General features: G+C 47.2%; 1 long non-coding RNA gene across 1 annotated transcript in view; it reads right to left on the minus strand.

Annotated features, from left to right (window-relative positions):
* The window catches only part of LOC112590309 (uncharacterized), a 97,144-nt gene that overhangs the window by 19,432 nt on the left and 53,617 nt on the right, over nucleotides 1–24,095 (minus strand). The window contains exon 2 of the long non-coding RNA XR_003114111.1: nucleotides 16,353–16,498. This is a non-coding gene — a long non-coding RNA (uncharacterized LOC112590309). The remainder of the gene's footprint in view (nucleotides 1–16,352; nucleotides 16,499–24,095) is intronic.

A 24,095-nucleotide genomic window follows, 5' to 3' on the forward strand; every position in this document is an offset into this window, starting at 1 on the left:
GACGCGGCGACGGTCGTTTGGAACGTCGCGAGTGGAAACAAGTGGCATACGAGAAATCGAAGCCGCGATAAATCGGATAAGCGTCGTGGACGAGCGCGCGCGCTCTCTGTTGCGATTCGAGATACATAAATAAAAATGAACGGCGTACGTGAGCGTACGCCGTTCTCGCGACGTGCACGTCCGGAAGGAAGAGGTCCTGAGAAACAGTACGGTCGGAAGATCGGCCACGGACTTGAAGAGAGCGAGAAACATTTAGTCGCAACGCAATCCTCTCGCGGCTGATCCTCTCCTCGCGCGTCACGTCGATGCGGTTATTTTCGCGCACATTTCGTCACTCGAGTCGATCGTTGCACTCGAAAGGAGGCGCGCGAATTAAAACGAGTTCGCCGAGTGCTAAAAGAGAGTAGAGAGAGAGAGAGTAGAGAGAGAGAGAGAGAGAGAGAGAGAGAGAGAGAGAGAGAGGGGGGGGAGAAGAGGGAGAAGAGAGAAGGAAATGCCGACAGTTTGCCGATAAATCCAATGAGCCGCGAACGACCGGAGCTCGCGCTAATTGCCGACTCGCGACGCGACAAATCGCGTGTTCTTTTCGCGCACGAGCGCCGCTTGGAGGAGACCCGTGGACCGGAAGATATTAGCGATATATTGAATTACGGATGAAATTTCGCCGGGATCCGCGTAGTGGAGTAACCGCCGTAAAAGCCGAGCTCTCCGCTTCCGCTCGTGTTTCCGCCCTCGAACGTATTTCGCACACGCCGAGAACGCGGAACGAACTCGATTGACTTTCAACAGCGTCGTTTAGTCGTGCCTGATTATCGCATTTCGTTGTACTCTCGTGGCCAACGAAACGCGGCGCGTTCGAGCACGAATATAAACGCGCATACTGGATTGAAAGTCGCGGAAATCATTCCGGAGAGCGAAGACAGAGCGAAAGCGCAGTCCTGCGTGCCGATTCGAGCCGACAGCCGGAGATAAACCGATTAAGTCGGTAAAAACGGTGGGACGGTGACGACACTCATACGCGCGAAACGTCATCTTGCGCAAGCGGGAAGTTAACACACGAGTCTCCGTTCTGTCCGCTCGCGTGCGTTGCTGCTCCGTTTACCTCGGCATTCGCTTTCTATTTGCCAATCGTTTCGAGCGCTCGTAGACGATCGTACAGCAGTGGATTACAGTGGCGAACTTCCTCGCGCTGTGTACCTCACCTCTCCCTCCCCTCCCATTGACTTCATGTAAATCCGGGATTAGCGTGAACTCGCCCGGCTCCAGGCGAGCCGACGATAAAGACGGATTCGACGATGGATATTCGAGCGAATTCCTCGCGCGATTCGGCCTCGGGCTGCCGCCGCTCCGAAATGGAGCGAGTCGCGCGCATCGTATACAAGACTGCATTGGATTCCGTGCCAGCGATTTTGACGTCGCGATAAATACCTGTTGGACGAGCCGTCGTTTCTCGCAACATCGTTGTCGCACCGGCCGCAAGAGCCGCGTCGCGCGCGAGGCGCCTGAAATTTTTAATCGCGATCTCCCTCGCGATATATGCTTTCGCACCGTCACGTGATTGCCCGATAAAAAAGTTCGAGCACTTATCATCGGCCTGAAAATATTTGTTTCTTTTTCTTTCTCTTCCTTTTCTTACACGGCAAATGTTTCGTAATGATGCCTGTTTTAACATATATCCGTTGTTGTTGATAAAGACTCACGTTGCCTGTTAACAAATGGTTCGCTAAAATTGTCTGTAAATGTTTGGGAAAAATAAATGTTTGCAAATTTCGTCGAATGTTATTCGTGAGAAATGAGTGGACCAATACATGAAAAATATATTAATAAATACGAAAATAAATAAATATAGAGGCAGAGTAGGAGAAAATGGAATAACAAATACCGAGAATAAACGTAAGATGAACAAATATATAACCATGTGCATATCTGCACGCAGTATTTTTACACGTCGTATAATGTACACACCGTTTTAACATATGCACATGGCTGTAAAGGTATGAAAATATTTCGCGCTGCGTCACTCCCGCCCCGAATTTTGTACGTGTCATAAACACACATTATTCTCCATTTCGTATGCGTGAGTGTTACTCGAAAATTTTGCGCGCACTACGTGATCATATTGCAACTTGAAACGGCAAAACCTTTTCTCTCTCTCTCTCTCTCTCTCTTTTTCTCCCTGATGGTACGAATATCGCGCATCGCCTCGTTTATTGAAATATCGGCAGGTGTTACATTATTCATTCCGCGTTATTTTTAAATAAAATGGGTCGTATGTAGGAAAAAAATGAATATCTGAAATCAAAGCGCGCGTCGGACGTCAGCAATTAGCTATTATTGATGTCGCATACGTGCGTCGATCATTCAATCAATTACCGTTTCGCGCTTTCAAATACTACGGTCGTGGCTGTGTCGCGCGAGCGGCATAACAATATCTCACGCGAATACATTAATAGACGGATAAAGGAAAGCGTAGTAAGTTAATTAAAAGTTTAGCTGGCAATGGTCGAGGGAATAGAACGGATTCACTTTCGGTCGTGATAAAGAACGAAGGTTTATGATTATTTTCAGGATAACGACGGAATTAAACTTTTAATTTGGCCGGAGTGGGACGACGCGATTTCTGAATTTGATGAGTCATATTTTATACGCTTCTTATTAAGAGCCAACTTGCCGAGTAATTACGTCGTTCAATAATTCACGAAATTAAAAGCGACCCGCGACTCTTTCTCTCATCATACACGTGGAGGGAAAAGATTGTACCAAGAAGAAGCGTGTCAAGAAGTTCTTCCACTTCGTACGTACACATTGATCCTCCGACTTTTTCTCGCGCTGTTTATTCAGTCTTTGTCTGGCTTCGCTTGAAATATCGCGAACGCCGTAAGTACCTTCGGCCGCCGAGATACTCGTTCCCGAATAAACCGCCGTGAGAAAGGGGTTCATAAATTAGAAAAATCGGCAAAAACTTGGGCGATTTTCAGATTCCGTCCGTGAATCAACGATGCTCTCTGCTGATCCGGAACTTTTTTCCTTAATCGGATAAGAGATCGGCAGTGTCGGCTGAACGTGCAAATCCACGCACTCCCTACATCTGCTATCGCGGAAACTTTCCGCGAGTCCATAGATATCGCGTGAAATATATCGGTCGCAAATCAAATCGCGTATCTGAACCACGCCATCCTGTATAGATACGCCGTGCGAGTATCAGCGAAGCTTGGCTAATAATCCAATTTTCGTCGGCCATCGCTCAATAAACGAGAAAAGATAGTCGGTCGTCGTTCGTTGTTTCCGCGCGCACGCTCGACGTGATTTCGCCCTTCGCGATTCTTCCGTTCGCCGGTAAATTCGACAAATGAGCTGTTCTCGGGGCTGTTTCTCTCGGACAAGGCGAGGACCAAATCGACGCGTTGTCCGCCATTATTCCGACCGCTTTCTTTGATTCCGCGATGGCGCCGCGATAACGCACAACAAGGCGTTCATCAGCCCAATCCATTCAGACGCGCGTTCGCGCTCTCGCGATTCCGTCAACAAATCACCAGCAGACGTCTTTTTATCGGCCGCAATTTTACCTAAACCCTCGCCACACCGCCTCACCCCCTTCTCCCGTCGGGCCAGGTTTATTGCCCGGCATTGTCTGCCGTCCCAGTCTACGCCGCTCATATAAACGTCTTCCAGCATTCCATGTCACTGCGCCATTAATATCATACGGTCCCTTCTTCCCCGCATGCATCTCGAAGTTACAATGTAAAGATTTGCGCAAAGCGCATCTCGAGAGAATCTCGAGACTTCTGTCGAGCTGAAACGCCGTTCAAAAATGGGACACGGATCGATCGGAGGTCGTATCAGGATCTCGTTATTGTTAACAAAGTTCCACATCTTCCTTGTGCAACGATTAAATGCAATTTTATGCTTTCGGTTACAAGTAAAATAGTTCGCGTGGGATAGAATAATAACGGCAAGGGTAGTAGAAAAAATGTATGCTAACATTTTTAGCATTCAAGCAAAACCATAAAAACAGTGAAAAGAACAAAATTCAGATTATCGTCGCAAAGAAGTTAGTTGAAGTTAGGAAAAAACACCACAGTTGGAATATTCATTGCGGTAGGTTTTCATGGTACGTGTGGCAAGTAGCGTCGAACACGAGACAATGACTAATTGCAAAACTTAAATAGTTATCGAGTGAGATATATCGCTGCGCGATCTGTATGCAGCAGCAGAATTGTAAAAACCAGACGAAAAGTAGATAAAGAGGCGCGGAAGTACAGAAAACACGAGCGAACTCGTCTTGAAGGACTCGAGGCGCGACAAAAATAACAAATTTTACACTCGGTGCTTGCGTGTGTAGGAGTGTGTGTGTGTGCGTGTGTGTGCGTGTGCGTGTGTGTGTGTGTGTGTGTGTGGACAAGAAGACTCGAGGGAGAATTAAATATCGGTGGTGGTGAGACCTACACGGACGACGGATTCCGAAAGGCCGAAGAATGGGCTCGAATTACGGTTGGCTCTATCTCGCGGAGTTTCACGAATACGGGGCTATTCTTTACCTTTCAGCTCTCTCTCTTTTCCGCGCCATCGTTTTTTTTTTCGTCTCCCAAGATGTCTCGGATAGCAGTGCTCTCTGTGAAAGAATTACGTTACGGAGCAGGAGACGCGCTCTTGGAGCGTCATACGAAGGGGATTCCGCGAGCCAAATGGGAGCTGTAAGAGCATAAACGTAGTCCATTTGCTGGATGTAACGGCAATAATTACGGAAACTGTCCCGATATTCCCTCTACGAAGTACAAGCAGTTTCGCAAAGTAAAGTTTGCCGGCAAGAGATGAATGTTAAAATAAAGACAAAATTGCGCGCGGTAATTCGAGAGGGAAAATTGCTACGTCGTGATAATTATCAGCAATAAATCTTGCTGAATTTCGATCTTAATTGTAATATTTTGTTTCACTGCACCACTGCGACTACTTTCTCTTTTCTCCTTTTTTAACGCAATATCCAACGGTCTAACACAAATTCGCAAATCTCACGACCTCATACCTGCCAGCGTGTATTCCGTTGGAAAAATCATGCGCGAATTCGATTCGCGAGTTCTTGTGCATTGGAGGAAACCGCCTGCCCTGCGGCGGTTTGTCGGGCGTTCGAATAACTTTCGGTGTATTTGTCTTAACTCGCTCTAAACGTCCAGCTGAAACCGAATCAGATGCACCGCCGGAAACAGGAACGCGTGAAATTCATGTTTGCTCTCGTGATTGCCTCTCGCTCGGCTCAAACACCGCCGTCGTTATTTTCTCTACGACGCGAAATCGCATGTTTTTTGCATTCCGGCGTGCTGCAGATAATTGCCTGTGTATATCGTTCACCTGCGGTGTAGATATATACACAGAGGCCGATTCAGAGGCGCGCCAGCCGGGCTCTCGGGTGTGGCTTTGTTGGCGCCGAGCCACACCCGAACGTCACTCCAGAATCATCGCTTAAACAATCGAGATGCCATGTGCCTCGTGGGCGATAAATAAATACACGGGTCTCGTTGCAGGAGGTGTTGATCCGTTCTCGATTGCCGCGGTTGCAGTGATATTTTGACGAAGCCGCTTTTGTGGGGTCGCCGTAGCGAGACGAACGAGAGAGCTAGTCATACTTATGCGTTTCTAAAAATCAAAAGAGCACTAAACGTCGTGCGTTCCGATACAACGATGCGGACGATTAAAAGCATTGGGATCTCGATATTTTTGAGATCCGCAAATTCAAAAAATCGGCGTGTCTCGGTCGTAGTCTCGAGTTGACTGTGTCGATTGGACGAAGAATGCATGCGAAAACTAACGAGGTGTTCATGTTACCGTTCAAAATACAAAGAAAAAAAAAGCTGTCGCAGTCGGCGAGAAAAAAGATTTCAATTTAATTGCAATTTACAGAACGAATCCGATAATTCTCATAAATTCGCAATCGCCTCTCTCGTGCGCGTGACGTGTACTGTATAAAACGAGGATCCTCGTCCGAGAGCTACCTCGATGTTGTTTGATCTACGAGTTTTTAAGGAACACCTCGCGTCGTGTGCGCGCGCGCGATTAAAAAATGCAAGCGGACACGTTTGAAGAAAATCGCAGAATAAACACAATCATACCGGCGCGAGCGCGGCGGTCCGCATATTCCCCGCCTCTCTCGCAGCGCGCTGAGTGCAGCGAAGTGAGAGAAATATTTGTCGGGAGATTGAGTAAAATATTACATCGCTGCGCGCGGCCACGATGATTAATCGTCTCTCACTCCAGAATTAATTACCGGCTCGGTCGGACATAATTATAGTTAACTCGACGGCGATTACGGAGTGCGAACGATGCACCGGTGGGTGTTCCTATTTCAGCGATTTGTCGTCGCTCTCGGCTGATTCGCGGCTCCGCCGCGTTGGCCGATGAACCTCCGTGCGAAAGTTAATTCGGCGATCCGGTGCATCTGCCGCTCATACCGGAAATAGATAATCGCGCCGGCAATCACGGGCACGGCTTGCTTTCTCTCTCTCTCTCTCTCTCTCTCTCGCGCGCGCGCACGCGCGCGCTACTTCGGATTTCAATTAAAAGTTAAACGGCTCCTATCCGAATTAACATCTGCATGAGCAATCAATTCGTATTACCGACGAGCTCGCCAATTAATGGACGAAACGGGAAATGAGAGAGATGGGGTTTCTCGATATTCGTTCCGCGTCTCATCTGACATTTTGACAGTGCGCTCGATCGACGGGGACGCGGCTCCCTCTCTCGAAAGAAAGAAGAGCGCGAAGGGGCGCGCCGCTCTCCTCCGAGCGACTCGAAATGCGAATACCTGCAATCTGCTGCCACGAGCGAGCGGAATTTATCCTCAATCACGCTAATTGTGCAACTTACTTATTGAACTCGATTAAATAAGGCGGGGAACGAGGCGGTATCGATTTATCGAGCGTGCATCGAGTACATTTGGGTCACCGGAGACTTGCGTTAACTTTAGGCCGCGCCGCTTGGCTTGATCGATGGTGCACCGATCAAACTCCCGCGCAATTATCGTAAGCGGCACAGATTGAGGCTACTAAATCAGATTTGACGTCGAGCGATGCGTCATTTAGCAGCGATACCCGTGATTGTCTTGGGTAACGTTTCGCGGCGCGGCGCGGCGCGGTGCGGCGCTCTCGCTGACGACCCGGAATCGATGGAGAAAACGTAATCGGCGGGCTAAAATCGAATTACAGCGGATGGCGGTGTATCCTCTCTCATTACGACCGCAGCAGAGTGTCCTTAACGCGGGATCAATTATTGCCCGCGCGCGCACGTACCGCTAGAGAGAACCTCTCGGCACACGGGTCACCCCCTTGTGCGCGCACACCGTTCTTCCGGAACAGCGGGAACCCTACTTTAGAAATTACTTTCGCAACATATCGCGGCAACTCGTCGCATTACGATGAAAGTTGGATGACGTTCTTTCTTCTCACGCAGGAAATCCCTGTCGGACCAAATACTCGGACAGCGCGACGTGAAATAGAAATAAGCTCGGCGGGCACGGGAAAGTTGGGGCGAATGGACATTGCGAGCGACGTGAAGTACACCGGTATACTCGGCGAAATAAGACGGGGGAAATATTCTCCCCGTCGTTACGCCGCGTTAAATTCCGCGGGCGCGATCCGGAAAGCAGATTCTGTCGCGCAAATGCAGTGAGGAGGGGAGGCGAGAGAGGTCCGGGCAGAACTTCCGTCGCGCTAAATCGAATTGCCGATCTTAATAGATGAGGAGGCAATTAAAGAAAATAAGGCGCGCCGCCGTCGAGACTCCGCGCTGCTAAAGCAGGGCGCGGCAAATTTATTATCGCGAGACGAGCGTAAAATAAACGACGTACAAAAAGTACAAAGAAAAAAACGCGGCGGGAACTCCCTGAATAAGTACTGAAAAGTATCCGGGTGACGAGCGTGTAATGTAAGAGACACGCGAAGTATTATCCGAATTATTGAATGGCTAAAAATAACGAGATGGAGAGAGAGAGAGAGAGAGAGAGAGAGAGAGAGAGAGAGAGAGAGAGAGAGATGAATGAACGCCCGAGCATGACGTGCGAGCGTGTGTCTTTCGGGTAAAAAAAAGAAAAAAACAAAGATTGAAAATGCAATTGGAGAAACGTGGAAATGTCGTAACAATAAAATGGATTTAAGCATCTCGTGATAAAACGGAGATCGAGATACATTAATCGTACATTCCAAGGAGAACGACGATGGAGAGATCGGCGAGGAGAGAGATAGGAGGGAGAGAGAGAGAGAGAGAGAGAGAGAGAGAGAGAGAGAGAGAGAGAGAGAGAGAGAGAGAGAGAGAGAGAACGTGTCGATTCCGCTAGTGGGTCGTCTGTGTCGCCGTATCCTTGCGAAATTGCGTTTGCTGCTCTGATGGCAATAATTGCGTACACCATTTACCTGCCGCCGCCAGTACTCGACTGCACTCGCAGATAATGGAATCGCTCGGCCACCGCGGAAACCATTCCGCCGTATTATTCGTATACATCCTGTGATCACGTCCGGATCCAATGATCGTTAAGCTTTATCGACAAATACGGGGGAACACGTCGATTTGGCTAATCAGCCGACAAACTGACGCGCGCGCCGCGCCGCGCCGGCAAAAAGACAATCCTACTTCTCGCGCTCGCGATCCTCGTATTTTTCCCCGCGCGTCGCAGCGAGAATGTAAAACAATCTGGTTTAACAAACTAAACTATTCCAATAAATTTGAATCGTCTGGCTGAAAATGAAAAATTCATGCGGACGGTATGAATTGTTTAGCGTTAAAACGCGAGAAATACGCAGGGAACTTCATTTCACCAAGATTCCGCCGACGCCGAATCGGCCAATTCGTCGATGATTTTTCATTAATAGTTAACACGCAATAGAAGCTGAATAAACATAATTACACGCGGTAATATCTATGAGTAATTCTCATGTAGTCACAGAGTAATTGGTAACTTGGATATTGCATGTAATTTGATACGCTTTACGATCCCCCGCGATAATTGGAATACGAATTATTTATATATTTGTACGAAACCGTAATTATACTTCCAGTTACACCCATCCTTCATGGGTTTACACGTTGCTACCTGCTTCTTTCTCTTTCGCTCTTGAGCCGGCCATCGATCGCAAGTTTTCGTAACTCCGCTATATAAAGCAGACTCTCCAGCCAGCTCCAATAAAGCTGGACGTCCATCACAAACGAACCAAATAATTTCCCGTACATTACGCTCGCATGAAAAATAAGTCTCGCATAGCGCGCGCGCGCGCGCGAGCGAGCGAGCGCCCAGGCGTGCGCGCTACCCTTATTAAACTTCAAACTATATTTTCACGATGGGCTCTCTTGCTAGCTCGGCCTCGGCCGTTGCCTGAAATCCCCTTGTGATGCAGTCCATTAAGCTAAAGCAATAATTCCATCAGCCCACTGCAGAATCCAGCTTTTGCTGGTAATACACACGAATCGCATGTCGGATCTATTTTCACGTACGTCTGGTATCGTGACATCTCTATGTGTGCCTTCGTGTACTGAGATGATAATGAGATAACAACGCTAGAGGCTGGTGAATGCGTAAATATGCGAATGCGCGAATTGGGAGAAAGCAGCGAGCGAAACAAACGCGAGCGAGGGGCCGGGAATCGGGACTCGAAACACTCTGCGTTAACGTTTATTATTACCTCGTCACGATGCATCTAACAATGCAACGCGCAATTGCGGTTAACACTAGTTGATATTATCAGCCACGGAGCTGTGATATCCGCAGCTTTTCGCCGGGACCCGCCGCGCACCCGCATTCGATATGTCACGGCTCTCTTAAAGTCCCTCATTTGCATTACCCCTCAACACCGTGACATTTGTGGTCACTACAGCGTGACACTAATTGCCGCATATTATGCAAGATGGCACCGAGTGACGTTTTATGAGATCTCGGGATGGTTAACGTCCATCAACGTCGGATTCTTCGTAACTCGCGCATCGACAGGCTGTTATATTTCGCGGCGACGCGACTTAATCGGATCGCCCGTCGATACAATGACGAGCAGCGACGACGGGATTCCGATTTTTCTTCTTTCCCTTTCCCCTTTTCTCTTCTTCTTTTTCTTTTTTTTTCATCGGACCTCGCCTCTTTTCACGAGCTTTTCGCGCTCTGCGAAGACGAGTCTCTGACCTGAAGCCATTCTATATAGACAGGCAAATCCTTGGCCCAGTTCGCGAACTGTCTTCCGCTCTCTTCTCCAGAATGGCGCGCGGTTGCGCGTCAGAATTCGCGGAAATTTATCGGCCGACCGTCCGCTCCTACGAGCTTTTCATTCTCGCGGAACTCCACGGGCCGTTTCCCGCGCTGATCTACCGCGAAGTAGGCGACAAAGAAAGGAGAGCGCATCCGGAACGCGCCGTTACCAGCGGGTCAATGAGTGTCCGCGTTATTCGTCCCTGGAAAGGAATTTGTTGGATCGCGCGGCTCGATTGGCTGCTCATCGACCGTTCGATCGTTGCGCGAGCAAACATTACTCGTATAATAGTTAACGTGTTTACGACAATTAAGCGCCTTTTGTATATATCTCCTGAGCTTTTTTCTCGATTAATTTAGAGATTTTTAATCTACATATTTATTTAAACGTATTTATTGAAGCAAGTGATTTGTCACATTTATCGCAAGGTAATTTTTCTCTTTAATTTTTCTCTTTAATAAACAGTGTCGCTTAAATAGCCGTCGTTCTAATATCGGTTCGGAAAGGATATCTATTTTACGTAGCAATCGATGCGAAGTTATAAATAGAAAAAAAAAATATCTCAGCGCATAAAATCATTTATTTTTACTTGCATAAGAGAGAACATTAAATATATGCTAAGTTTAAAATTCGCGCGGAAAAACATTGTAAATAGGATAGATCAACCGACATTTGAAAACAGGAAATCAGTATAAGCGCAAATATGATGAACCCATGAGCCGCGCGGTTTACTTTGAACCTGTGCAAACGAATCGATCTAAAGCAGAAACGTATTTTTGTGTTTGCTGTTGCTGTTGCCGTGTGTTTCCATTTCCGAAACTGCAGCCGTAGCCAATTGGGAATGTCAGTTTCGATAGTTAGTTTCCGGACGCACAACGCCCGGCAGATAAATTCGTTTGTTTTATATATCATTTCGTGAATCAATTAAATTAAAGGAAAAAACACGCGTATTATATTTCACGTTGAACTCCGAGGCAACGTTTATTCAGCCGACAAATCAAAACTCGATATCTCGCCATGCAGCCCCGTCGTCTTATTGCAATTGCAAATTCAGTTACGCACATGTGTGTGAAGTGCTTATTATTAATTAATTGCGCTGAATGAAACAATGGCACGTCTCCCCTTTACCGCGCGTCCTCCGATATATCGACAAATCCTATGTATCGTGTTATCCATTATGCGAATTCCGTCTTCATTTCTTTCGAAACGAACGATATCTCTTTATTTCTTCAGCGACGCTGCGCATATCGTCGTATTCTACGGCGTATGCCGCGCGCTATTATAAATTTCTCTTCCGCGTTACTCTCGTACGTACTAAAAATATTCCAAGCTGAACCATACACACACACACACACACACACGCGCGCGCGCGCGCCATACGTGTAGAGTTGTGCAACGCGTCAGGATTTGGCCGACATATTGCGACCATGCCGCCCTGGCATTATGCGTGCGTACAGGACGACGTGAAGAAATCCCCTGCAAACGAGGATATTTCCTGACATCTTGTTAAACAGCAAAGACATCTCCCGCGCTCCTCCATCGGTGTTTATCCGGCGCGATTGAATAAGCGCCGTTCCCGCGATGCCGCGAGAGCGGGAGACGCGATAAGGGAGAAAATATCGGATGCGGAAAAAAGGAGAATGAGAAATATACGCGGGATTCGCGTATCGATCCTATCGGGAACGGACTCGATACCGTATCCGTATTAACGTGTAGATTTTTTCTGTCGAATCATTTTTACGTTCTTACCGTTCACGCTAGTTTCCTCGGGTGGCGGTATTACGTATTTACTCGTTTAATCCCGACCCCTTCGCGCCGTGCGATATTGCGTTACCGTATTTATCACGTAAGTGGTAAAACCACTAATCTTTTATGCACACATCGCGGTATTATATAAATTTACGAGAGCTTTATATTACTTGGTTCGTTACTCCGTACAGGTTGCTATAAATATCACACTGATAGAAAAATATAGTTAGTAATTATAGATAGAATTAGCTATAATCTCACTATATTTTATAGTTCATTTTGGCGTCAGCCATATTTTTATAGTTCGTGGAACCTGCAAAATATAGTAGAATAAACACAAATATACAAGTCAATGATTGTCTTAAATAACTGTTTAGTTACTTTTACCACATATATAGTGAGATTTAATATTCATATAGTTACATCTGTCATCATTTAGCAAATATTCTGGTAATATTGACTATATAAAAGAGTCACTTTACATTTTATATTTTATATTTGTATCCATACAATAATTTTAGTTTAACTTACTATAATTCTTAGTAAAAATATTATATGATTGGTTGTGTACTATGCCTATATCGTAATTATTGCCGATATTATGGTAATATTTACTATAAATATGATATTTCGGACTATAATTTAGTTACTTAATTTAGTTATCATTTTAGTTCAAAATATCATATACTTTTCTCTCAGTGCAGCCAGTTTCCTTTCGCTTTTCTTTATCGCTCGCGCTATTGATCGGATTGCGAATTATTCGCTTGCGGATAAAAATTTCTCCCTGCAATTAGCGACACGATAACGAACTTCTGAAAAAATTGCGCGTAAGAATAACAAATTCACGAATGTAGTCGACGGTCGTACATAATATCGCGGCTTAAGCTTTCAGATTAACTCGACTTTAAACGGTCTGCTCGCCAATCTCCTCTGTTGGAAAGCAAAGCTGGAGGAGGACGGAGGGTCGATTACATTTATATCGACTTTAATATCGTTGTCTGTGAAAGCAGTATATATAGCGATTCTTTTTGACCGCGAATATGCGTGACCGGCGAACGATCGTGATAAATAGTTGTACGCGCATTTACACACAGAGATCACGTTTGCGAAGCGTTTGTGGAAAATGTACGAGCATCTTGATAACGCGTTCGCGAGTTATATTAGTATCAGCCGATTTGTCGGCGAGCTGCATTATCATTCGTATCAGTCGTATATCTCCGGTGTATTTTAACGGGGATACTTCGATAATCTCTTTTCAATCTATGCGAGTGAGTTTTTGCCGAGTTTCCCCGACTGAGCGAGTAAGTGCGCAACACACACACACACACACACATATACACATAATCAAAACGATAGCCCATCGCGTTCGCAAGAAGGATCGACGAAAGATAAAGTTTATAATCGCGCGGATAATCGCCGCGGCGGTCGCGGAATTAGCCGATAAAATTCATTCGACGCGTTAACGCTGCATCCGCGCATCGCCGGTACTTTTGAGCGAGATGGATTTTGTCCCGAAATTAAATACCGCGTCCGACGTGCCGCGAAAAGTTGCCGTAGCGGAATTCCGGAACGCCCGCGCGCAGATCGAACGCAGCACAATCAGCGCGGTGTATACAGCTTTGTGTATGTAACCTATATGTTAATCGGCATCTCGATTGCATAACGGTCTTCGCGTCGAATTAATCCGCCGATAATGCCGCTGTAAATTCTAATTGTAAATGTGTGCATTTGTCTGACGGCGACGAAGGGGGAGAGGAGGAGGAGGCGTATTCAGCAAAAATTGAATTATACGTCGCGGGAGAAACATGAGAAATGCTCGATGCGCGCGCGAGCCTTGTCACTTCGCGCGTCGAGCGGCAAGAAAAATCGACTGCGTGCTTCTCGAATATTCTTTTCTACGGGAGATAATTAAAAGCGACGGATGTTTTCCTGAAATTGTTGCAACCACGGAGGGTGAATTTCGCGGTTCGCAGCCTCTTTTTGCGTAACTGTGTAATGCATATGAATGAAACCGAGAAACGAGGAAACGAGGAAACCTCGAAAGGAGAGAACGCGCGAGGAAGAAACTCGAAATTCAGCGGACAGGCTCTTGCAAGTTTCTCGCGCTTACTTTCTGTATACAGATTCCGCGAGTAATTGAAGGGGAAGTTGATCTTTGTCTAACAAAACTACCACTACCCGGGGCACCCCCCGGCGCCCTTTATATATATTTACATATAAGCGCTCGAAAATCCAGAAATTGTAATAAAACAGCTGCCGGGCGGCGCAAGTGGATTACGCAACTTTATTCTCTTCTTGTTTAATACCAAGCGGATTTCGCTGCTGCTGAACTTTAATTTGAAGGTCCGCGACGTGGATACGCAAGGCTGAATGGTAAACAGTTAAAATAGAGCTGCGGGAGTAGACGTAAAGGAAGAAAGCACAAGGTTCCACACGCGTATCCTATAATACCTCACGTAACGCGAATCAAACTTTCTCTCAAAAACTTTGCGACCTGCGCACGAAGGACCAACGTAATAAAAGTTGCCGCGACGAATGGGAAATAGGAAATGCTGCTTTCCGGATGTATCATGATATTATCGCGTATCCGTCCGACGACTCGGTAAAATAGATGACGAGCGCGCTCACGTCGCCGCCGTATTATGACAGATCGCGGTGTTTTCTCGCTTTGATGCATCTGCTAAATGAAAAATTCGTGCCCGCATGGTAAATCTTTTCTGGAGTACAAGCAGCGACTGTGTGTGCGTGTATATGACAGAGAGAGGAAGAGAGAGCCATTTCCAGCCCCATGTTCTCAGGAACATTCGTTACTTTATACTGAGTTCTCAAGAGCACCCCCAGTGCGTTACAAGCCGCGTCTGTTCTACGCGACTTTCCACTCGCGTTATCTGAATCGTCAATGTGAAAGCATCTTTATCTCGTTCCATCAAACATTATTCGCGGTCTTACACCAGCATTGAAAACCCGCATCTTGCTTCGCCTCAAACTGACGCCTCGCAACATTGTCAAATCGTGTCCAAGTTATTCGCCGCCTTCCATTGCGGGTTAACTTCCCGCTCGACCGGCCAACAAACGATCGGATCGATCGCGCAATAATCTAACTTTACTAATTAACGCCTGCATCGGGGAAAAGCGCGTCCGCGTCCGCGTCAGAAGCGCGGGATGCTTTCAGCTCTGCGACAGTTTTCGCCGTCAGGACTCCTGCAAAACGAGGATATCGACATTTACAATAGGCCGCGCTCTGGATCAGGTTCGATGCCGTCGATCGATAAAGCCAGCGTCACACGTAGAATACCGTAACGCGTGGGTGACCGGGAAAAGACCACATTCCCTGCGGCGTTTCGGAGAAATCAGTCTGGACGTGAAGCGCAAGCGAGGCCTTCCCCCACCCCAAGGTCGTTCGAGCCACGCGGTCTCGTGGTAAACAAACATGGCGGCTCCTAAGCACGTGGTCGCTTTATCTCGCTCTCGCGCGAGCGAGACGTTTCGAGCGTGCGGCGGAACTTTAAAAGGCCGTAACTTTCGAACGAGGCAACGTAGAAACATAAAACAAAAAGCAATCTTCTTGGGATGAAATCACGCGTACGTGCACGTTGCTTGAAAAATTGTGCGGGGAATTGTCGACACGATACGTGTCTTTTATCACTAAGAATCGTCGAGAATATGTCGATTATCTCATATCTTATCGTCGAGAGATCTCTCTCGCCGACGTTTCATCATATGCTAGCGAGTGAAATGCGGTTTCTATACGCATTTCGGGACGATTCACTCGATTTCCTGCTCCTCGATTTTGGATCTCTCTCTCTCTCTCTCTCTCTCTCTCTCCATTTTCGTCTCGTCGCATGGCTCACCGTGGCGAAGGTAAAAATCCGCAAAGGATGCTATTTTCAGCCGTTCGCCGTGCGCGCACGGCATTCTCGCGCGCCGTAAAACCCCAGGAACGGCATGGTAAATAGCGAATAAAGCGGCGGATAAAGCATCGTGACTGCAGCGAGTGAGGGAAGGAACTTATCGCGAGATACTTAATTTCGTCGGCTCGACCATAGCAAAGCGCGGCGCACACACGCGATAAATCAGGCGTAACGGTCGTAAGCAGCTTCCCGGAAAAATCTCGCTGCTGCGCCGAGGTGTATCGAGTTGACCTTTTTGCCGGCGAAGATATATTTTCCAATTTCCGAATGACGTCGTCCCTTCCGTGGGGGCGGGACGGGGGGAGAGCGCAAAATCTCGGGCGCGGCCGGATAATAGAGAGCGAGTTTCTATATATCCGGGCGAGTCGCTAAGAGCGCGCCATTTAAGCCGCGGGATCAAGCGCCGCCGATCCATCTTGGCTTCGCTTGCCGGCTGTAACAGTAAGTACTGAAATAAAAACCGAGAATCGAGTACCTTGTAAGTTATTTGAGGCGAGAGCCGCCGTTTATCCGCCGCTATGTGTGCGCGACCGAGCTCGGTTGAACCGCTTAAACCACCGAAGCGGCGTAAATACGCTACATCTTCACTTGTCAACGCCGAATCGGGGCCGAGGAGGAACGCTGAAAAAGAAAGTAAAAAACCATATGCACTTGAGGGGCAACAGACGAATCAATTATGAAAGGCATCATCATCGTCGGATAATTTCGCTACTCGTAGTGGCGTCCTTTAATTATCGCTTCTAAGAAAACGCCGCGTCTCGTCGAGTTTCTCTTAATATTTCACCGATTAACTGCTCTGGCTAGGCATTAACGTTAAGTGAGTAATCTCGCTGATAAGTAATCTCGGTACATTGTTGTCGCTGGGAGACGTCGCGTTACCACAATTCTCCACTGACAGTCGGGAGACACGAAAAGACTAGTCGGTGCAAAGTGCAAATTCGACACACGCGGTGTTTCTGAAGCGCTCCCGCACAGTAAGAACCGTCTTACTGCGAGAGAATTTTTGCCGAGCAGTCCTGATATCACGAGAATTAATTATGAAAACACAGTCGGAATTAATCTTCTGAAGCGGGAATGCGCGATGAAACGTGGCGGAAGAAGGATGAAAATTTAAGCGAACGCCTTATTAATAATGAGCCGAGCGTGGGGGTGACGTTATAGTATAAATTAATATCTGAAGTTGAAGCTGAATGTGTACGCTTAAAAGATCCGAATGCAGATGAAATTAAATTCGAGATTAACAATCCGAGCGAACGGGTCTCGCACGAAGTTTACGCTCGTTCAATTTAGCTAAATTAACGTCAAAATTGCGCGGGATTTCGGTTTTCTAAATCAAGCTTTTTGAGGCCGGGAGTGCCTCGGTCGAGAAATCGGGCGTGTACTTTGGTGTGTAAATTGGGATAACTCGTGCGTGAATTATGGCCTACGGGGCACTAATTGCAAGAACGCCGCGCGCGACACGGACAGGAGCGCAAATTTTATATTTACATTCAAAGTGCCTGTAATCCAAGCCACCGTCCGTAATTACGACAGACTCGAGCTGCGGCTGGTAAAGCGATTCACGCACGAGGGCCATGGATGATAGAGTCTATTACGACGTGAAATGATAACGATGACAAGAAGCGAAGTATCTCGTGATTAATTAGCGCCGCCGTCGTAAATGACACAAATCCCGATGGACGCGTCGGGAGGGGACGACCCCCGATGACACAATTTCAAATTTGATGAAAGCTGAATAGAGAACATACCCGTTGTAAAGGGATAGGAGAATAGAATAGAGGATAAGAGAGAGAGAGAGAGAGAGAGAGAGAGAGAGAGAGAGAGAGTGAATGAGTGAGGGGCGGGGGTGGACAGGCAGGGCAGAGGATCGGTGGTGAGATAAATGCGGTGCACGAACGCGGATACGAGGGAAAATACGAGAAGGCGAGCGGGGTTCCTTGTTTTATAAAGAGAGGGACGTGTTGCAAAGTACGGAAATATCCGCCGGGGATTTGAAGTTCAGTGGAGCATTAATTAAACTACCTCGCTAATTTCTGGAACTTATAAACCGACGGTTTATTAATTTGCCTCGCGTTTAAAAGGAATAAGCGCGCTATCGAAGTTCCCCGTGCCCGGATGACTTTCCGCGTTGTGTAATTGTACGTTAAGAGAAAGTATCGGGGAATGGAAATCTGCGAAATTTCACGTCGAGACGAGACGAAAGTTATTCAACGCGGCCTCGAGCGTGCTCGATCATTAAAATTTTCTCTCTCTCTCTCTCTCTCTCTCTCTCTCTTACACACGCACATACTCGCCCAGAGTATAGAAACCAAGCAACTCTCGCGAGGCTCTCCTTTTTCGGCAGGGGGGTTGTCTCGTCGGACTCGTCGAGTCGACGAGCGCTAAGTAAGTTGTTAATGCTTCGCGTCCGATCGCCTTCGTGTGTTACGCGCAGACGGGGAATCGTGTTACGTCGGGGCTAACGATAACTCGGGCGGAAGGTACGAGCGTCGTCTCGCTCGGCGTGTTTCGAAGATTGGGCGTATCGTATCTATCCTTAGGAATCTCATTAAAGTCATAATGACGCGAATTCATGGTAGTTCCTTTCACGTCGTTACACGGTCCCGCGCGTGCGCGCGCTCATTAACGTTAGACATTGACAAAGCATCGACAAGATGCTTCGCTGAGAATCATTCGACGGGGCTCATACGGCATACGGCGTAATTGCAATTCAAAGTGAAGTTCCAGCAGATCGAGGACGAGCGTCGTCCTCGCTGCGCTTGCAGTGTCGCGGTTTAACGTCTACACCTATCGCGCTGATATTTTTACTGTTTAAGTATCGGCTTAACTACTTGGCGTTAATTCTCGTCGACCTGTATTCTAAGTGTAAACATAGGCGCACGTCAGGCGAACGTAGAAGACAAAGGCATTACGAACCAACTTTACGATTTGGATGCTCGGCTGGACTTTATCCGGCGACGAATATCTTTTGCTTTTGTACCGACCAAATCAAACGATCAGCGGAGGGGGGACAGTGTGCTCGAGCAGGCGACAGTGTTGCTATTATTAACGCGAAAATGTATTTACCTTTTATGTCAAGCGGACTAGCTGTTCCGCGCGTTGCGTAAAATGTCGTCGATTGATTACACGTTCGATTTGAGCGTGTTGTTTCTTTTCTCGCGCCATCAGGAGAAAGAAAATTTCGTCAATCAGATCCTCCGGTTGATTGAGGCGATCGCGTTATCGCGTTGAAAAATCCCTGACGCGAAATTCTCATCCTTTCTCTCTCGTGTGATCCTCGTATGCCGATTACTTTCGGTTAATTAATCGCGCTGTAAAAAAGTGATTACGTGGACCGTGGTACCGTATGCGTTTGCGAGGTACGGTACGGTACGGTACGGTACGGTACGGTACGGTGCGGCACGATACGGCGCGGCGCGGCATGGCACGACCGCGACGAGCGGAATATCGATATTCGTAGATGTGCTATCAGAAGCGTAATACGTGCTCGCGTGTATATAGGACATCGTCTGATTGAGTATCAAGATACACAGCTTCCGGCAATTAGCGATGCCAGGGAATGTTCATCGAAAATTTAGATTAAGGTAAATACCGAACTTGGCAATATCCTCGAAACTTAGGCGTCACGATAATTTATTAACGGACCCTAACGGCGAGGCAAGGCCAGTAAATCCGCTGAATATGTGAATCGATGATTACCGAACTCGTACACAAACTATTGCTGCATTTCCAAGCCAAGGCAGCGCGCGCCGGTTTCCTCCGGTCGCATAAATACACCGCCATGCAGATCAAGTTTGTGCACTGCCGCGCGACCGCTGCGGTACGACGTAATCGAAATAAGGTAGAAACGTCCGATTCTAGTTACACAACACGCGTTCTCGAGCGTTTCAATTAGGGCGATGCTCTCAAAGAAGGGATGCCGCTCGCGTGATTCGACGAAAGTGACAAGAGAGCTTGCAATTCCTCTACCTACCGCGACCGCGCTGGTCTCGTCTTCGTCGTCTCGGCGACGTCGCTATTCGCGAGACACGCAACTCGAAGCGCGCGCTCCTTCGTGCGCCACAATATTCCGCAGCGATCTATCTCGATCGTATCGCTCGCGCAAACAGCGACGCGATTTCCACAAATCGCGCCCCGAACGCCAATCTCGCGAGCCCCATACTCGGTCGCGCCGAACAGCAAGAGCAAAAATTTCGGTCGGATTAATTAAAATGCATGCGAGAGGAGAGTCCGCGCGCGGCCGGGTATCTCCGCCCCGTGGATTTACATAAACAAAATATGTAACGAGTTCATACGTATCCGCGCCGTTCCGCGCTCCGTCGAAGCCCGGGCAAAAGGCAAAAAGAGGAAAGCGGAAAAAAAAAAAGGAAGAAAAACAGACTGACGCATTAATTCCACCGCGCGGCGACACAAAGTTGCAGCCGGTCGTTACGATGCAACCGGCCGGACGCTGTGGTCAAACAGTGCCCGACACAGTAGCTCACGTCACCGCGTGCTGTCACCTCCGATTCATCCCCCGCTCTTCTTTCGCGTCGATCCCGACACGGACGCGAGGGTGGGGGCGGAGGCCGCCCCCGGCGCGGCGAGCGCGTACGAGACCGCACACGAGGGTAATTTTGCGTAACTCATCGCGGTCGCCGCGCGCGCTTGTCACCCCGCGGCCGCCGCGCCGGAAGATTTCTGGCACGCGATGCTCCACACATGGCGCACATTGTTGCGATTCGCTCGCGAATTTCGCCGCGACGTGTGGAAGCGCTACAAGACGCGCTTTGGCCGACATCGATCGATCGGCGAGAAAGCGTAGCGCTGGGATTTTTTGCGATCGTCACTCGTCCACTCGTCGAGCAACTTTGCGCGCTTCTCGATCTTTTTCTCCGCTGCCGAATTCGGGCTGCCGCGCGGGTTATTTCATTCGTTGTGCGAAGGCCGACGAATCTGACGTGGGTATATTCATTGTTAATATAACTCGTGTTTCCGACCGATTGACCGCGTAGCCTCTCACGCGGCTGTTCGGCGCGGTTATTCTTGAAATCTAAATCCGCTGTCTTCGACGAAAGTCGGTGGCAGCTCTAACGCTTAGAACGCACTCCACTGCGTGGAGAATCAAGCTTGACGATGCGTACGCACTTTCCGGCAGAGCGCGAGAGAGTGAGCAAAAACGAGCGGAAAATTGACGCGTGATGCGAGAACGATGGACATTTCTTTTCCGCGAAGTCAAGTAGAATATTCGACGCGCTGAGAGAAAAGTATATGATATTTGGAACTATAATGATACAGTAACTAAATTATAGTCCGAAGTATCATATTTATAGTAAGTATTATCATAATATCGGCAATAATTACGATATAGGCATAGTGCATAACCAACCATATAATATTTTTACTAAGAATTATCGTAAGTTAAACTAAAATTATTGTATGGACACAAATATAAAATATAAAATGTAAAGTAACTCTTTTATATAGTCAATATTACCAGAATATTTGCTAAATGATGACAGATGTAACTACTATATGAATATTAAATCTCACTATATATATGGTAAAAGTAACTAAACAATTATTTAAGACAATCATTGACTGTATATTTGTGTTTATTCTACTATATTTTGCAGGTTCCACGAACTATAAAAATATGGCTGACGCCAAAATGAACTGTAAAATATAGTGAGATTATAGTTAATTCAACTATATTTTACTATCAGTGCGCGACCGCGCGATTGTCGGAGACATTTTCGCGAATTTCAAACAGATTGCGAATCTGCGTACACCTTTCTTCACGATAAAAACACAGCCGTGTTGATGAAAATACGCCGGAGATCGAAATGTGAAAGTTGAAAACGATCAAACGTCCGTTTGTGTATCATTTTGTCTCGATCCCGAATCTAAATTATACTGTCGCCGATGGTGGGGGGATCACGTCATCTCGCGAGAGACAGATATTGTACGATTGCTGCGCGTATCAATTACACGATCGGTACGTGTTTGTCAGAGGATAATGTCGCGCACTGGCGCGACATGGCAGCCATAATCGCCTCCCGGTAATAAACGTCGTAACGTTACAGATGTGCCATCGTTATATATTATCGTCGCTGAGCGATGGTCTAATCGTTTCGTTGTAATTGGTTCCCCAAATTACTTTAACCGGCTGACACCGTCTCGAAACATAACGATGGCGATATGTATCGCGTTACAATGTTGCATTACATCTAGTTGCACGGCTCCCGCCATTGTGTCTGGCCTTTGTCTGCATTCGGAATGCAGAAGTTGTGAATCATCGATACCGTCTCAACGCGGAACTCGTCGCAACGCGATTCCTATTCACCTCGCTCGCCTTGTGTATTATACAATTGACAAATAGATCGTCGTTACTGTTGTTGCGTTCGCAAAAATAAGGTCTACCCTAGATCGTGATTTGAAGTCGTGCGAAATTATATCGCGGTTAAATAACTCCTTCGCTGTCTCTCTGTGTCGTATCGTTACATCGTTCGGGAATACAATGACGTGATAAATCCTGCTTCCAGGAGTTGAATCCCGCGAAACTACAACGGAAAGAAAGTTTCAGTCGCATTAAAACGCAGGCCGCCAGTTCATGAAGAGATATCCGTGATACAGGCAATATCTGTGCTGCGATCCTAGGGCAAATTAATAAATTACCACCCCACGCGGATCCATTCGTCCTTTTCCAGCGGGATTGCAATTGCTGGAGCCCATTCGTCCAACTGATTAGACGACGCAGGAGAACGAGTTTCCGCCATCGCCGTCGTATCGCGCGTGAATTCTCGCTTGTTTTCGCTTATTCCCGCATTCTCTCGGAAAGGAAAGGCGCACATGGCCATGAAGAGCCACGTGAAATCGCGCCGTCGAGACACAATCAAGTTAGCCACGTCAGAAAGAGGAACGGAAGGGACGGCCGAAGTTGCCCCCGACTCGGTGCTTTCAGGTTCCAATCCGGCACTCTTTGTGGTCGTTTGACGGCGGATCGCCGATTAGCGGACAATGGCTTTGTTGTTTTGGCACTCGCCGCGAGGCATTCGCGCTTATTTAGCTTCCCTTTCAAGCATCAACCAGCCATCCTGTGCAAACCCACCCTCTTGTCCTCCATTATGTCTCTTCATCCTCCCTACGACGATCTCCTTCCTCCTTTATTACCGTTCTCATATCTTACTTTTTCTTTTGCTCCCGTCATCTTGCATTTTCCGCGTTGTAAAACCAAGTCTCCGCCCTAAATTCTTCGTCCCTGTCGCAAGTTTTTAAGGAGATTTCTCGCAAGCACTCTTGTATTCCCTTGATTAGTCTGCCGTTTTCTTTTTTCTCCTCTTATTTTCTTCGAGTCTTTCTTTCTTTTCTTCTCTCTCTCTCTCTCTCTCTCTCTCTCTCTCTCTCTCTCTCTCTCTCTCTCTCTCTCTCTCTCTCTCTCTCTCTCTCTCTCTCTCTCTCTCTCTCTCTCTCTCTCTCTCTCTCTCTCTCTCTCTCTCTCTCTCTCTCTCTCTCTTCTCTCTCTCTCTCTCTCTCTCTCTCTTCTCTCTCTCCTCTCTCTCTCTCTCTCTCTCTCTCTCTCTCTCTCTCTCTCTCTCTCTCTCTCTCTCTCTCTCTCTCTCTCTATTTCCGCCGTTAACTTAGCTTTCGCTTTGTTTCGCGATCTCTATAGGTGAAAATATCAGATGTTCGACGTAATTTCTATATAATTCGTTTTGCGTTCAATCTAATCTAAGAAAACTTCCAGATGTCGATATATATATATATATATATCCAATTCTAATCTATATTGTTATCTTCTCTATCCTATTCACTCGCTCCTTCTTCGCTTTCGCGCCGAGTATTCCGAGAACGAGCTAGGTTTGCTCTTCTTGGAAAGCATTTCCGGCAAGTAAATCCATCTGACGAAGCTCCTGGGCGTAACCAGTCCGCCGAGATTAATTTCGAAGTACTAATACAGCAATAAGGGGTAGACGTTTGCTTCTGTAACGCCACATAATCGTAAATCTTCAAATTTTCCGTATTTTTTCTCACTCATTAATTGTTTCTCGGAAATTGGCTCTTTCTTCCGCATCGTGCATTTTCACGGGAAAAAATGCGCAACATATTAACCCTTTGATCCCCTATGCCGAAATTTAAGAAAGTAATTTACCGTAGACGAATGTGCAATTTCCTTACACAGAATTTTTTACACTTTTATGATGCCACAAACTGCGGCTGCGCGACTTTAGAAGAAATA

Source organism: Harpegnathos saltator, unplaced genomic scaffold (genome assembly GCF_003227715.2).
Source record: "Harpegnathos saltator strain DR-91 unplaced genomic scaffold, Hsal_v8.6 scaffold779, whole genome shotgun sequence".
NCBI classification, from domain to species: Eukaryota; Metazoa; Arthropoda; class Insecta; order Hymenoptera; family Formicidae; genus Harpegnathos; species Harpegnathos saltator.